Source organism: Sinohyriopsis cumingii, chromosome 9 (genome assembly GCF_028554795.1).
Source record: "Sinohyriopsis cumingii isolate HCF-2022 chromosome 9, ASM2855479v2, whole genome shotgun sequence".
Classification (NCBI taxonomy): domain Eukaryota; kingdom Metazoa; phylum Mollusca; class Bivalvia; order Unionida; family Unionidae; genus Sinohyriopsis; species Sinohyriopsis cumingii.
The window spans coordinates 54840414-54854452 of record NC_142969.1 but is presented as its reverse complement, the minus strand read 5'-3'; the positions used below and the strand labels follow the sequence as shown (position 1 = coordinate 54854452).

The 14039-nt window shown below is 36.7% G+C and overlaps 1 protein-coding gene across 3 annotated transcripts in view; it reads left to right on the top strand.

Moving 5' to 3' along the window:
• The first annotated feature begins 7541 nt into the window (after positions 1-7541).
• Positions 7542-14039, top strand: part of LOC149791847 (aromatic-L-amino-acid decarboxylase-like) — a 56450-nt gene continuing 49952 nt past the window's right edge. The window contains exons 1-2 of one of the 3 annotated variants that reach the window (XM_089970352.1): positions 7542-7678; positions 9975-10067. The gene's annotated coding sequence lies outside the window, so the exon portion shown is untranslated. Of the gene's footprint in view, positions 7679-8693; positions 8800-9974; positions 10068-14039 lie in introns of those variants that run through there. The other 2 variants (XM_089970353.1, XM_089970354.1) reach the window with 2 other exon arrangements.

The window sequence follows — 14039 nt, the reverse complement described above, 5'->3', positions numbered from 1 at the left end:
ATTGCCTGGTGGTTTATTTTCCTAGAATACAAAATGAAAATGTAAAATAAAGGAACTTCAGGTATCACAAATTAAATCCCAAACTATCTTAAAATGTCAAATACAAGTCCTAATAATTAAAGATCTGAATAAACCTTAGTGGAAATCCAAATTAAATGAAATGCTGAAAGTGTTGATGTGTTAATGATAAAAGCCATACTTATATGTATGTATGTATATATGAATGTATGTATGTTTTACGATTCTATGGTCTTAAACTAAGTAAAAGAATAGAGCGAAAACCAACAAATTTTGTAAAATTCAACAAATTATTTCCCTCTAACAAAATGAAAATTGAAAAAAAAGATCTTATAGCATTATGAATTAAATCCCAAATAGTCATAAATGTTCTATTACAAGTCCAAATATATAGAGCTCCAAATGAATTCCAGTGGTGTTCCAAATAATTCCAATACTGATAGGACTGATGTGCCTGTAGTCTAAAATGTGCTAATGTGTCAATGCCTTGGAATGTGGTGATGTAAACATAATTGATGTAAGACAATAATATAATTCCAAAGGTCACTGAATGAATTTACAATAATTCCAAAATACTGATTTAGTCTGAAAATATTACTGAGCACTTTGTAATTCTAGTGAACAATAATTTGAATAAATAAATCCACCCAAATTAAAAACTGAACACAACAATAAGACTTGTTCCACTTCAGATGTTAAGGTAGACATTAAAAATGTTGAAATAAACATCAATTTAAAAAGCTAAGACAAATAATAAAGCCAGGATGCAGGTCAGTTTCCTTTCCAAAACATTCTATGTTGTCAGCAAGATTAGGAGTTTCCAAGACAAAACTAATGTCCCAGACTAAGATTCAAGCAAACATGTATATCTCCATTAATAACGAGCTAATATTTAATCTATAATCATAGAGAAATGTTAGCTATGTGTTATGTTATTTACATAATAAATGTCACTAGTCAGGTCGACCATTGACATGATTTTCGACAAAGGTCAGTTACAAAATACAGATATACATAAAACATAATCACGGAGAAAAGTAGCAAACAATATAAATTTTAATATACACAACAGAGTACATGCGTGAAGATTAAAGACAACACAATAAGAAAGCATATATATACTCTCACACACACACACACACACACACACACATATATATATATATATATATATATATATATATATATATATATATATATATATATATATATATATATATATATATATATATATGTAATCTAATGTTTTAAGATATTATTTCGTTTAATCTGTATATAAAAATGTTTCGTGGTACTATCCAGACACCGTATTAAACAGATCATGGAATGTGTAACTCTCTCTCTCTCTCTCTCTCTCTCTCCCACACACACAAATACGTTTGGGAGAAAGCGGGCATTTTCTTTTCAAAAAGATCTCAGCTCCCCCCCCCCCAATAAATTATATCTCTATCATCATGTTAGACTATTATTCCTATACTCTCTAACCATAATGATACAATTCCAGTAATTTATCACAACTTAATTGGGAAAGTAACTTGGGGGGAAATTCATATTCACGCTTTTAATTTATGTTTTTGCTTTAATCTAAATCCATTCCGCTTTTCCTGTTAGTTATAAATGTTTAAATCCTTTTAAGAGTGAGAGAAGGAAAGAAATTGAGCGGGATGGAAACCATAAACCACTTCAATAATCTAGTCACTAGTGTCGTTATATTCCTTGAGCGCACGCTTTCAGGTGACCTGTATACAGTGTTACAATACAGTAGTGATAAGAAGCAGCAAAAGTATGGCAATACAAGGGCCACACACAAATTGTATTGAATAGCTGGCAACAGCGGAATCTGCTTAATGTCGTCAATGATTGCAAGGTCCTAAAACAGTACACGTTAACTTATAAACAGTGTTATATGACACTGGTGATTCGAAGCAGAAAAGGTATAACGAGACAAGGGCCACACTAATTTGCATTAACTACGTGGCAAACAAGCAGTCTGTATAGTGTACAAGGTCCTCAAACAGTACAACTCACCATAAAAATGTGTAAATATTTTCTCTCTCTCCATTGGAAAGAAAAATACGCGACAATCGGTGCAATGAGAAAGAGATAATAATGAGAATTTGAACTTGATCATACAACAAATATCGGGGCCCCAAGTGGCCGATTGGTCTAAGCGCTCACCGTTACGGATCACTGCCATCTCACCTCTGTCTGCGTGGGTTCGAGTCTCGGGCTCAGCTAATGTGGGTATGTGAGAAAGCTTACCGGTAGCTTCACGTGGGTCGGTGGTTCTTTCCTGGGTTTTCCAGGGTTCTTCCTTCACCATTAATACTGGCCGCCGTGTATAGTCTATCTTGTGCTGAAAAATGGCGTTAAACCCTATAACAACAACAATAACGACAAATAGTACACAGGAGCCTGTGTTAGGATCTTACAAAACGTAACTAGAAAAGGTGAAGACAACAAGCTTTGTAAAAAAAATTTTTTTTCTCAAAGTAAATTAAGAAAAGAAACTTAAGGTTTTACGAATCAAATCCCAAAATAAGCCAAGAATTAAAAATAAAAGTCCTAGTAATAAAAAGTCCTAATGAAACTGACTTCTAATCCCGATGAAATTCAATATGGAAGGCGATGATGTATGATGTGGTCAGCGTCGTACTGATGTGTCAACAGGTCTTTGTTGAATCACAGAAAATAATCCAATTTGAATTCTGTATGAATTTCGATAAATGTCCTTGTCCACGAATTAATTTAGAGCACTAGAATTTCCATGCAAAACAAACTTGAAATCTAAATAAATTAAAGAAAACAAAATAATTAGCCCCAAACTATCACAACATAAAACACTTTAATTTCTCAAGTGTTAAGGCAAGAATAATTATTATTTCTCAAAACATCAGTAATAACTCTAACTACAACGCAAAACAGATGCCCGGAAGTTGGCCAATCCTCTGGGGGAAAAAAATGAGTTTGAAACAATTGTTGCATATTATTTCTTACGTACTCCAAGTATGGCCTCGATACCTATTCTTGAATCTTACTCTGAGAATGTTTTTGTTTTTTTTAAATTAAAAAAAAGTTCTTTACTATAACACTTCCTGGTTCTGAATCAATGTCAGAAACTAGTCAGCATTAGATACCGTGTTTCTATAAAGTTGTTTACGTCAAAAATAAAAAAGTCCGTCAGAACTGAACTCTGTTCCAGTAAATAAAGTTGCATTAACAATAGCAAGTAATGGAATTAAAAAAAATTAAAACTTACAAACAAACAATTAAGTTAGATCAAATATAAATTAAAAATCTGATATACATAACACTTGAATATTTTTAAACTTTTAACAAGGGTCCGAAACTTATCTTATTTAAAAATAAATGGTACGACAAATTAATTTTCGGCTCGGTTGCGGCCGTGCGCAAGTTAATTTGTTTGTACTTGTGTGCTTAACGCCATTTTCAGCACACGATAGACTATACATAACTGGTGGAGGTAGAACCTGGCATATCCCAGCAGGAACCACCAGCACACTGGAAGCTACTGGCAAGCTTTCTCACATATCCACATTTGCTGAGCCCAAGACTCGAACCAACGCTGACAGAGGTGAGACGACAGTGATCATTATAAGCGAGCGCATTAAACCATTCGGCCACCAGATTTTTTTTCTTTCTCTTAGCTAAAATGGTGGATAGAATAAGGACAAAACAGAGCAAGGCAACTTTCAAGGTTTTTCTTGGGGGGGGGGGGGGGCGGATTTTTCGAAAAGACCTTAGCCGCAAACCCACCCCCAAAAAATTAAGTGATCAATCCCATTTATACTCTAAGACCACCACACCCCCGCTCCTCCCCCCCCCCTGAAAAGTGTACAAAATTGAGACTGTCAATAGTAACAGGCAAGTTATTATCATGATGGGGATCGACTTTAATAACTCCAAACATTTTCAAAAGCAGTAGAGTCTTCCATCTTTTGCTTGGCAAACTTCCCTTTCGGTTCGTCGAGAATAAATCCAGGTGCCACTGTTCGGAATGCTACCCGTACAATGTTTGTACTTTCACAGTTTACACCAAGTTTTACATTTGTATCTTTTGTGTCTTCAATATATGCATTAATATATAACCTCATAGCAAATAAACAATTTATACTTAAATTCATTGACAATGAAATAATGAGATAAACAGACAGTATGTTACTCATTTATCACACACACACACACACACACACACACACACACACATTATCATTGTATAGTACCCAGTTTTCTTGACCACATTATATACAAATGCATAACATGTATGTAATGTGAAAAAACTAACTGACTTATTAGTCTATTCTATTATATAGTAAGTAAGGTTTGGTTTTCTTTGGCTGTTGTTATCAAAATTTAATATAATCAGATGATAGTGTTGCCAATCACATTTAATTTGAGTGTGTGTGATTTAGATTTTTAACGTAGCTCTAACAAGTTTCCAGACATAGCCGTCATATCGCTGCGATGTCTGCAGTGTGACAGTTTATAGTGATGTCTAGCACTGGGGCATCATGCCGCAGACATGTAGCATGATGACCCACCCAGTCACATTATCCTGACACCAGGATGACCAGTCCTAACACTAACCTCTTAATCCTGTGCGCCAAGCGAGGCAGCTGTTAGTACCATTTATGTAAGTCTTTGGTTTGACTTGGCCGGGGTTCAAACCCGAGCGCTTACACACCCGAGGCGGACGCTCTAACCATTAGGCCAACGGAGCCGTCATATGCGCAAGGAACTACCCAGTAGGCTTGACAATTAATTACAAAGACCTCCCGCATCCGAGGTGGGCACTTTAACCACTTAGGCCACCTAAAAGCATTTAACTTTTTGGTTTATAATGCAAAAGTCAGTCATTCCAGGAAATTTGTCAAAATTGAAATTTGAAAATTAACAAAATATAAAGTATCGAATTTAAGATAAACAATCATTTATTCTTAATCACAAACTTATTTTCCTTCTCATTTTCAATTTGTACACACAAATTATATTTGATTATTGAGTTATGCTATATTATAATATCATATGATTGTTACGTTAGGTTATGCAGGTCATATCCTTGGAATATTTTTAAAACAGTAAATGTGAGCAACGAGTGACATATGACATTTGTCATATAAAAAGTGTTGATACACTCTACGAAAACGTATATAAGTATCTATCGGGAATAAAGTATGAAATTTTTAGCTTTGCGAAGGTTGGAGCTACGGCCGTTAGAATTATATATAAAGCAATAGATACGAAACTTTAAAGGGGTTTGTTTCTAGAATAGGACAAAATTGTTATCTTGTTCACATAGTATTTTAGCAAATTATATTCCTTTTACATTCGTTATTATGTGTCAGGAGAAAACAACGTTATGTAGATTAGGTCCTTACAGGGCCGGCGCCATACCCGGCCAGACTATCTGGCGCCCTAGGCAAAGTTAGATTCTGGCGCCCCCCCCCCCCCCCCCCGAAAATATAAATTTCAAACTTTATAAACAATAATGTTTTTTAAATATGCCCCCCCCCCCCCCGAAATCAGCGCCCTAGGCGACTGCCTAGTTTGCCTATATGGTAGCGCCGGCCCTGGGTCCTTAAATGTGACATGGGAAAAATCAGCAAACACTACCGAGTTAATGTGTCGGGTTTAGAGTGCCACACATTTTTGCTTATATTGAGCTATCTGGCATACATAAGCTTTGTAATGAAATAAAATTCATTGTCTTTATTTAGTATATGCATTATTTTGAGAAAGTCTAAATATTCCTTTCGTGCTTAAAATTTTTGGCGACATTATACAGACGACAGTAGACCCAGTAGGTATTCACATATTTAACATTCGCCTTTCTCCAACACAATATCAGACTAAACCTCTCCTTGTTTCGGACGAGGTTTAGAATAACAAAGACCTTTCAGAAGGTCTATATGCCAAATCTGGGACACATTCATAATTCTAAAACAAAAATAAAAATTTATATCATGTCTGATATGTCTGTTACGGTGATCGAAACAACGCCACTTCGGAAAACTCGCGTCTTTCACGCTATTGTATGAATTTAATTCTAGCAACCGCAGCGACATTGAAGTACATACAGGGCTATCGGTGTATGCAAGCAATACTGCCATAATTTACCACTGCATGATGGGAGAAAATTAATACTTGTTCATGATTTTGGAAACGTGTCAGATATATTCCGAGCGATTGGATTCCAATACCTGTCTGTGTTTTTGTGTGACCTCCTTCCTGAAAGTTGCAATAGACTCACATATTTAATTATTTAGTGTACTACTGAACGTTTTCTCACATAATTTTTCATGTTGGATACTTTTTCAGAAAAAAAAGTGAAACAATGGGGATTATCAGAAAGTAGGTACTGAACTTCACAAGGAAAATACAACGTAAATTATGGAAAAGAAGCAACATTATTTAATATCTTCTTTTGCATCATATTACGAATCTATGGTCTTAAAATAAGTAACAGAAAAGAACAAGAAGCAACAAACTTTGTACATTTTAACAAATAAGTTATTTCTAAAGAATACAAAGTGAAAATGTTATATATATAAAAAAACGAACTTACGGTATTGCGAATTAAATCCCCATAATTACAGACACAAGTCCTAATGATTAAAGTTCTAAATAAACTTTAGTGGAAATCCAAGTTAATTCCAACGCTGAATGTGTTGATGTGCTGGTAGTGGCCATTGTCATGGTGATATACCAACAGTTTTTTTATTGGATCACAATAGTACAATCCAAGAATTGAATCCATATTTGAAATTTCACTATAAATTCAAGTCTATATTTCCAAGAATGTTATTTTTGAGAAGCCCTTTGTATTTCCAGTGAAGAAATAATTCGAATAAATAATATTCCAGCCCAAATGAAATACTGGACACGACAATAACACATCTGATTCTGCTAAGATCTTAAAGCACGAATAAATGATTTTTAGAAAATCAAGATTATATAGTTCTCTACTTGACCTCAAGTCACAATAAGCATTTTCTATAAATAAATAAAAATTACCTAATGGAAAATAACATTCTAGAAGTTTCTTCATGTTTACAAGGTAAAATCTTATTAATAATCAGAATATAAAATGCGGTAAATACAATACCCTTGGCTAAGGCAAAAACAATAATCCTAATAATTAAACCATACTCATAGGGAAACTATTTAGCTATGTATTAGTTGAATTTTTATGTTCGACATTGATATGAGTGCAGTTTTAAGAAATAAAATATATAAATCAATAATTGCTGTCGAGATTACATGTTATTTTCAAACATACGCTTATTCTCCACAGTATGCCTATCTACACACACACACACACACACACACACACACACACACACACATATATATATATATATATATATATATATATATATATATATATATATATATATATATATATATATATATATATATATATATATACATACATACATTTTTTGATAAAGTAGACACTCGTGTTGTCTGGAAAACGTATGGGTTATCTCCCATCGAAATGTCAAACTTTATCACTTCGAATAAAACCTCAAAGTAGTTTATTTGACTGGTTTTTACTGGTTTGGAGTGTACCTAAATAGCATTTCAAACTGTATTATTATCAGCCTATGCTTCACAGTACATGCCGTATACATCGATGGTAAGTAGTTAATTAGTTTGATTACTTAAAGTCAAAGCGTGTTTCTTATCGTGATTCATGATGTTATCATGATAAATACTCGTTCGTGTGTTAATCCAGATATGAATATATCTGCTGTATCACAAATACCACCAACCACCGGTGTCCCATGCCCCACCTGCAACCGCCTGTGTGCATCGGAATTTGGACTCAGGAGCCACATGCGCGTCCACCGTTGAATGAGATCGCACAGCCTGTCTTCCTCGACTCGAGAGTATACCATTATTATTATCATTATATATATATATATATATATATATATATATATATATATATATATATATATATATATATATATATATATATATTGCACGAACAAAATAAATAAGGTCGGGTAGCGATAGTCATTTATGTACAGCAATGGATCGTCTTAATTTATATTAATTATTAGACATATTACATTTGTCATGCTATTATTACATGGAACACACACACACACACACACACACACACACACATTTTCAGGTTAAACAGCGGGTCTGCTTGCTATCCTTTTACGGTTTGTGGAGAAGTCCATTTTCTGTCATATATTGAAAGTAAACGCTATATCGTCTGCATCTAATATTTGCGGTGACAAGCTTTAATATTTCTAATTACAATTAATTTAAGTGTACATTGGTTCAAAGGACTTAAAGCCCAAAGTTACGGAAAGTTATGGAATTATTCTGCACTTATCGCAGACGATGCACAAAATCACACCAGTTGTCTGACAAAATAGACTAAAATATGACGACCGTATTCGTGGTATCTATCTATCTATAAATACGTTGATGCAGTCACACTTGACTATTAGGCAACGGGTGGTGCGTGGTCAAAGATAAAGTAAAGATGGAAGTGATAGGACAGTCAGAAGAGTAATGATAGGAAAGGCAGAAATAAGTAAAGGAGTGTCAGTGTACGTTTTCGTCCCTTCATACCCAGACCAGTCCGGCTACCGTAGCGGCAATGAGATATGGAATCTCAACCGGTATAGTCCTGAGAATCACCAGGTCTTACTTGTAGCTGACTAGTTCATTAGAATGTGATTTTGGAAAGCTCTTGCTTGTGAGATACCAAGTCAGGAGCTTCTGCAATTGTTGATGGTAATTTGTTCCAACTCCCTATTGTACGTGGGAAGAAGCTGAACTTGAAACAATTTGTAGATGCTGACTTTAATTGAACCTTTTCCTGTATTTGTCCGCTGGTATTTCCATTAGGTTGTTCGCAATCTTGTACATCATGGTCAGCTGGGCCTTGGTTAGCCTGGATTCGAGTGATTCCCACTGGAGATGGTTCAACTTTGCACTGACACTGCTAGTGTTACGATATTTATTTGTGGCGAATCTAGCAGCTCTCCTCTGAACCATCTCCTTCTTATTTATTCGATCCTTATTATGTGGTTTCCACACAGTCGAGCAATACTCAAGACCTGGTCGAACCAGAATGAAATATGCCACGATTTTTTACTTCTTCATTGTTGATCTGGAGGTTGCGGTGCAGGAAACCTAGGTTACTGTTCCCTTTTTTCACTATCTTGTCTATGTGCCTTTTCCAAGAGAGGTCCCTAGACAATTCAACCCCAAGATATTTTGTTGCGTGCTCACTGCTTAACTTGTGCCCCTTAAGAGTATATTCGGACAATATTGGTGATTTTGTCCTGTAAACTCTTAGGATGCTGCATTTTTTTCTGGGTGGAACGACATACCCCAAGTTCTTTCCCAGAGGGCCAGTTGGTTCAGGTCTTCTTGAAGGATCTCACAGTCCTTGGAGACATTACTTTCCCGGTAGGCTATACAGTCATCTGCAAAAAGTCTCGTGTTGGATTTGACGCTCGCAGGTAGATCATTGGTATAGGACTCAATGTACTAATTCATCTCCCATGGTAAAGCTATGAAAACATCATGATATATAAAATTCAATAACATTAAATTTCTGAATGCTCATGATCAAACCTATATTTATGTGTAAAGGCATATTCTTGATGCTGTATAGAGAAAACCATATGAGCCGTGGCATTTGTTTCGATCTACATGCATTAAAAGCAAATGTTTTCATTTCAACATCAAAAAGTCGGGTGCTGATTTCAGTAATGAATTTTCCAAGCAAAGCCTGTAAAAGGTACTGAAATTCTATAATAAAATATCGTCTCTATTTCATTCAGTTGCAACTATTATTACCTTTCAAACGATTCGTTTTTATTGAATTTTTCCTTTCATTATCAACCAATTATGGCAAGCCCAACCCATATATACTTTATTTTATGTTCACCCATTTCCAGACTGGTTCCTATTCGTTTACATCATTAGTACAGTGAGATCATAAAGAAACGCGAGCAAGACGACAGTGTTAGAGACCTCTTGGTGGCAATCAGGTCAGTAATTATAAATTGATGAATGAAATGACATAATTTTGTGGACTATTTCATCCTTGATATTTTTTTTTAAAAATCGGCGTGTGTGTGTGTGTGTGTGTGTGTGTGTGTGTGTGTGTGTGTACAAATAAATGGGATGATAGGTGAATACTTTAACATACATTGACAAGAAAACAATACACCTCGGAAACATTACGATGCCAGTACCAGTAAATGAAAATAATTTAGTATCCCATGCAACATGCAAATGTACATTTTTCAAACGTATGAACATACGTAACACATCTCGGAAAGGCACACATTTGAAAATTTAGATAAGAAATATGACTTTTATTTTTGAAAGCATGCACAAAGGCAAAATGTTTTAATTAAGATACTTGGAAATAAGGATGCTAATATTTATTTTTAAAAAAAGCGTCAAAAGTGAATATTTGGTTTTTAAAAAAAATGCATAAACTAGTATTATGTGAACATATATAAAACAGAAACTCATCTTGGGGCATCTTCGCTAGCCAAGATTCCTATATCCCTATCTACATCTTGGCGGATGGAACAGCTATATTGGTGATTTGTCCTAGCGACATCTATTGAATTTCATGTGTTGCCTCCCTTAGTATGTAATGCCAACTAACCAACATCGTGGTGTACATCCGCCGAAAACGCTGGTGACAACTGACCTAAAACGGACGCTTTGTAAGTTTAGCATCGAAAGTATGACAATGTATCAGAGAGAAGCCATTACAGGTGTATTTGAGTGAAAGGTATTTGTGCAAACACGGACCGACACTGGAAAATTGTTTATTTACCAGTCCATTCAAGTTGTGTGCTGCCCTTGTCTGGAACATTATTCAAATTTGAACAACTTAAATTTGATTGGATGAGGTGGCTTGCCGCCTCATCCAATGAACATTCGCATACCCGAAGCACAGAAATATCTGCTCGATATGCCAAGGTGTAGATATGGTTATCACAACCTTGGCTAGCGAAGATGATCTTGGGGACGATTCACTTATATATTTAGTTCGTTCGAGTGTTAGTCCCCATAGACATTGGTATATATGAGTGATAATTTTATACTGATTTGTTATTTCAAGGATTTTTGAAAATATTTGTGTCTAAACTCGCAAGTGTCGGCATCATGATTACCCCTTGGAAGCGTCCACACCTCTTGTTCTGATTGCACCGGTTGCGTACTCAAAGACAATGGTATGGCTTACTTTGAGTTGATAGTCTTAATAGATGTGAGACTAGGCATATTAGGAGTGGAGGATATGACCTTCTTTCTCTTCTGTATTATCCATTTCCCCTTTTCGGGGATAAAGTAAGTATTTGTTACCCGTTTTGGTGATGGAACTTTATTCAATCCGCTTTCCTTCCAACTGTTTCGTTGGAATATTTTGTAATAAGTACTTGCTTCGACAGTAATATAATAAATTAGAGGCCGACCGAAACTAAATTTCTGGTTTCGGCCGAAAACGAAACCAGACCGAAAGTTTTAAATTGACATTTGGCCGAAACCGAAGCCAAAACCGCAAGTTTAACTACACCTTCGGCCTAAACCGAAACTGAAGCTGAAAGATAAACCGAAGTTGCCGAACACAAGATTTATTAAATAGGCCTGGGTCATGATGCAATGCTACACTTCAACAACTGAGTAGGGTAACATGTCGACAACGATCAAGTCCATGATGCACTTATCAATTCGCTGAACTGCAACGTGGTCATCAGGCCAGACCATTCTGCTCTCGACCATTGATGTCAAGGACGTCTGCACAAAATCCGGTAATGCATGTTTAGTCGATTTCTCTTCCATCATCATCTTTTTCGAGGCACGCTCTGCTCAGTCGTTCATGGACCTCTTGAGATACGTACCATGGAGCTCCTTGTGGCAACTGGACAGATGACCTTTCAAGCCTGAAACTGTCTGAAGTCTTGGTTTATCGCTGCCAAGTGATAACAGTTTGTTGCATTCTTTGCACTGCTCCTTGCTTGCATCAGAATCGATTTTTGTGAAGTAATCCCACACTGCATTTTTCGACATTCTTTGCGGTGGTTAACTATTCCGTTTATTATTAACTTCAATTTTCTACTTCACACAGATTAATTCGCTACAGTTTAACTAACTGAAATTATCAATATTGTCAGACTTCGAAATCTCTGTATTCAACACGCGAGTAGACTGAAATGCAACAGTGCCTAGAATTGCCTAGCGCCGACTGACCGGCTGACAAGCAGAGTAAGAGACGCAGCACTAGCGTTGCATTCTGAAAGTTAAAATAGATCTTCGGCTGATGACCGAAGGTCAACATCAGATTCGGCCGAAACCGAAAGCAAACCGAAAGCTAACTTTTTGGCTTCGGCCGAAACAGAAGCTATGCCGAAAGAGGCCATTTGCCAACTTTCGGCGCCGAAACCGAAACCGAATTTCGGTCGGCCTCTATAATAAATTGCCGCAACCCTATGTAGTTCCCAAACTTTATTTGTTTCTCTTTTCTTCATCCACTAAATAAAAATTGCAATTACAGCGCTTTATAATTGTTGCACATAGTATTGCTCCTATTTTGTAGTTCATGAATTTTTTTTTCGTTTCTTCATCTTATAATATTTCTTATAAGTACTTGCTTCGGCCGTACATATGCAAATTAGAATAATTGTATAACATTTTCATTATAGAGAGTATTTGATTCGTCAGTACATTTTTTCAGGGCAAGTATTGTGGTATGTACGCAAGGACTATTGTGTTTTGCTGCTTGTGGTCCACTCAGTTGGTACCCTACTTTTTGTAGGCATTCTATGGGAGAGGAAGAAACACTCTTCTTACCCCTCTCTTTGCGAAGAGTATGGGATCTTTTCTTCCTAGTCTCGGGATGGTAATGATCCTTTTCTGTGTTATGGGGAAGTAATACCTCTTGGGGAAGGCATGTTCTGAATCCTACGGGAGTCAGAATAGAATCCTCGATCACAGGAGAGTATGTGATTTTCTGTCATTCCTCGAAACCAGGAGGGTGTGGTCTATATGTCTCAGTTACAAGGACGTATTTCCTCTTGAGGCAGGAATAGTCTGAGCCCAGCGGGACGGATAATTTAGCCCCCTATCCTAGGAGAGTATAGGTTCTCTTGCATCATCGATTCCAGGAGGGTATGCCCTCCAAAGCAGGAAAAGGCACAATTACCCCTGCTGATTTGTTCCAGTGCAGTTAGTGCCTGTTAGAGATTAATCCTGTGACCAAGGGAGGAACAACACGGAAGAGAGTAAGTGCACCACCCCACCCACCCCATTTTCTTGGTTATGACGTGAGAAGCACCCTCTCAAAGTAGGTGGTCGAGTGAAATCGCGACTCTCTGAGAACGGTGAGGAATGATCTCGTTCTATATGTTCTGATGTTTATATGGGAGCTGCCCATTAGATCGTTGTCGTCTGATCAGTTTTGACTGGTAACCGGAAACTGGACACCGGTCTTTTAACACCAGTAGATAGATCTACACAATCGATCTATGGACATGAATCGGGTCTATATTCTGGAGGAGTCATAATAGAGTGGATACTGCAGGACTCGGATATGCTTTATCTGATCAAGTGGAGCTAAACAATGAGGAGGGGAAACGGACCTCTTCCCTCTAGGGCAGGGGTGCACATCCTTTCTCGGCCAAGGGCCAGATTGTATTTTCTAAGACCACTCGATGGCCGGAAACACTAATTTCTTTAATATAATTACTGTTCGCTGGCCAGAACACGTTCTCGGGCCTGATACGGTCAGCGGGCCACGGGTTGTGCACCCCTGTTTTAAGGAAATAGGGAGGATGTGAGACAATTTCGTTCTCCAGTGTAAGAGACTTTTTCTTTAGGTGGATTCGCACAAGGACCTTCTGCTGCTCCCACATCTTTTTTGGGGGAGAGGTTTTGCAGGAGTTTTCAAAAAGAGAAAGTGTTCAACAGGAAGCAGAAATGGATGGGAAGTACCCTACTTTACG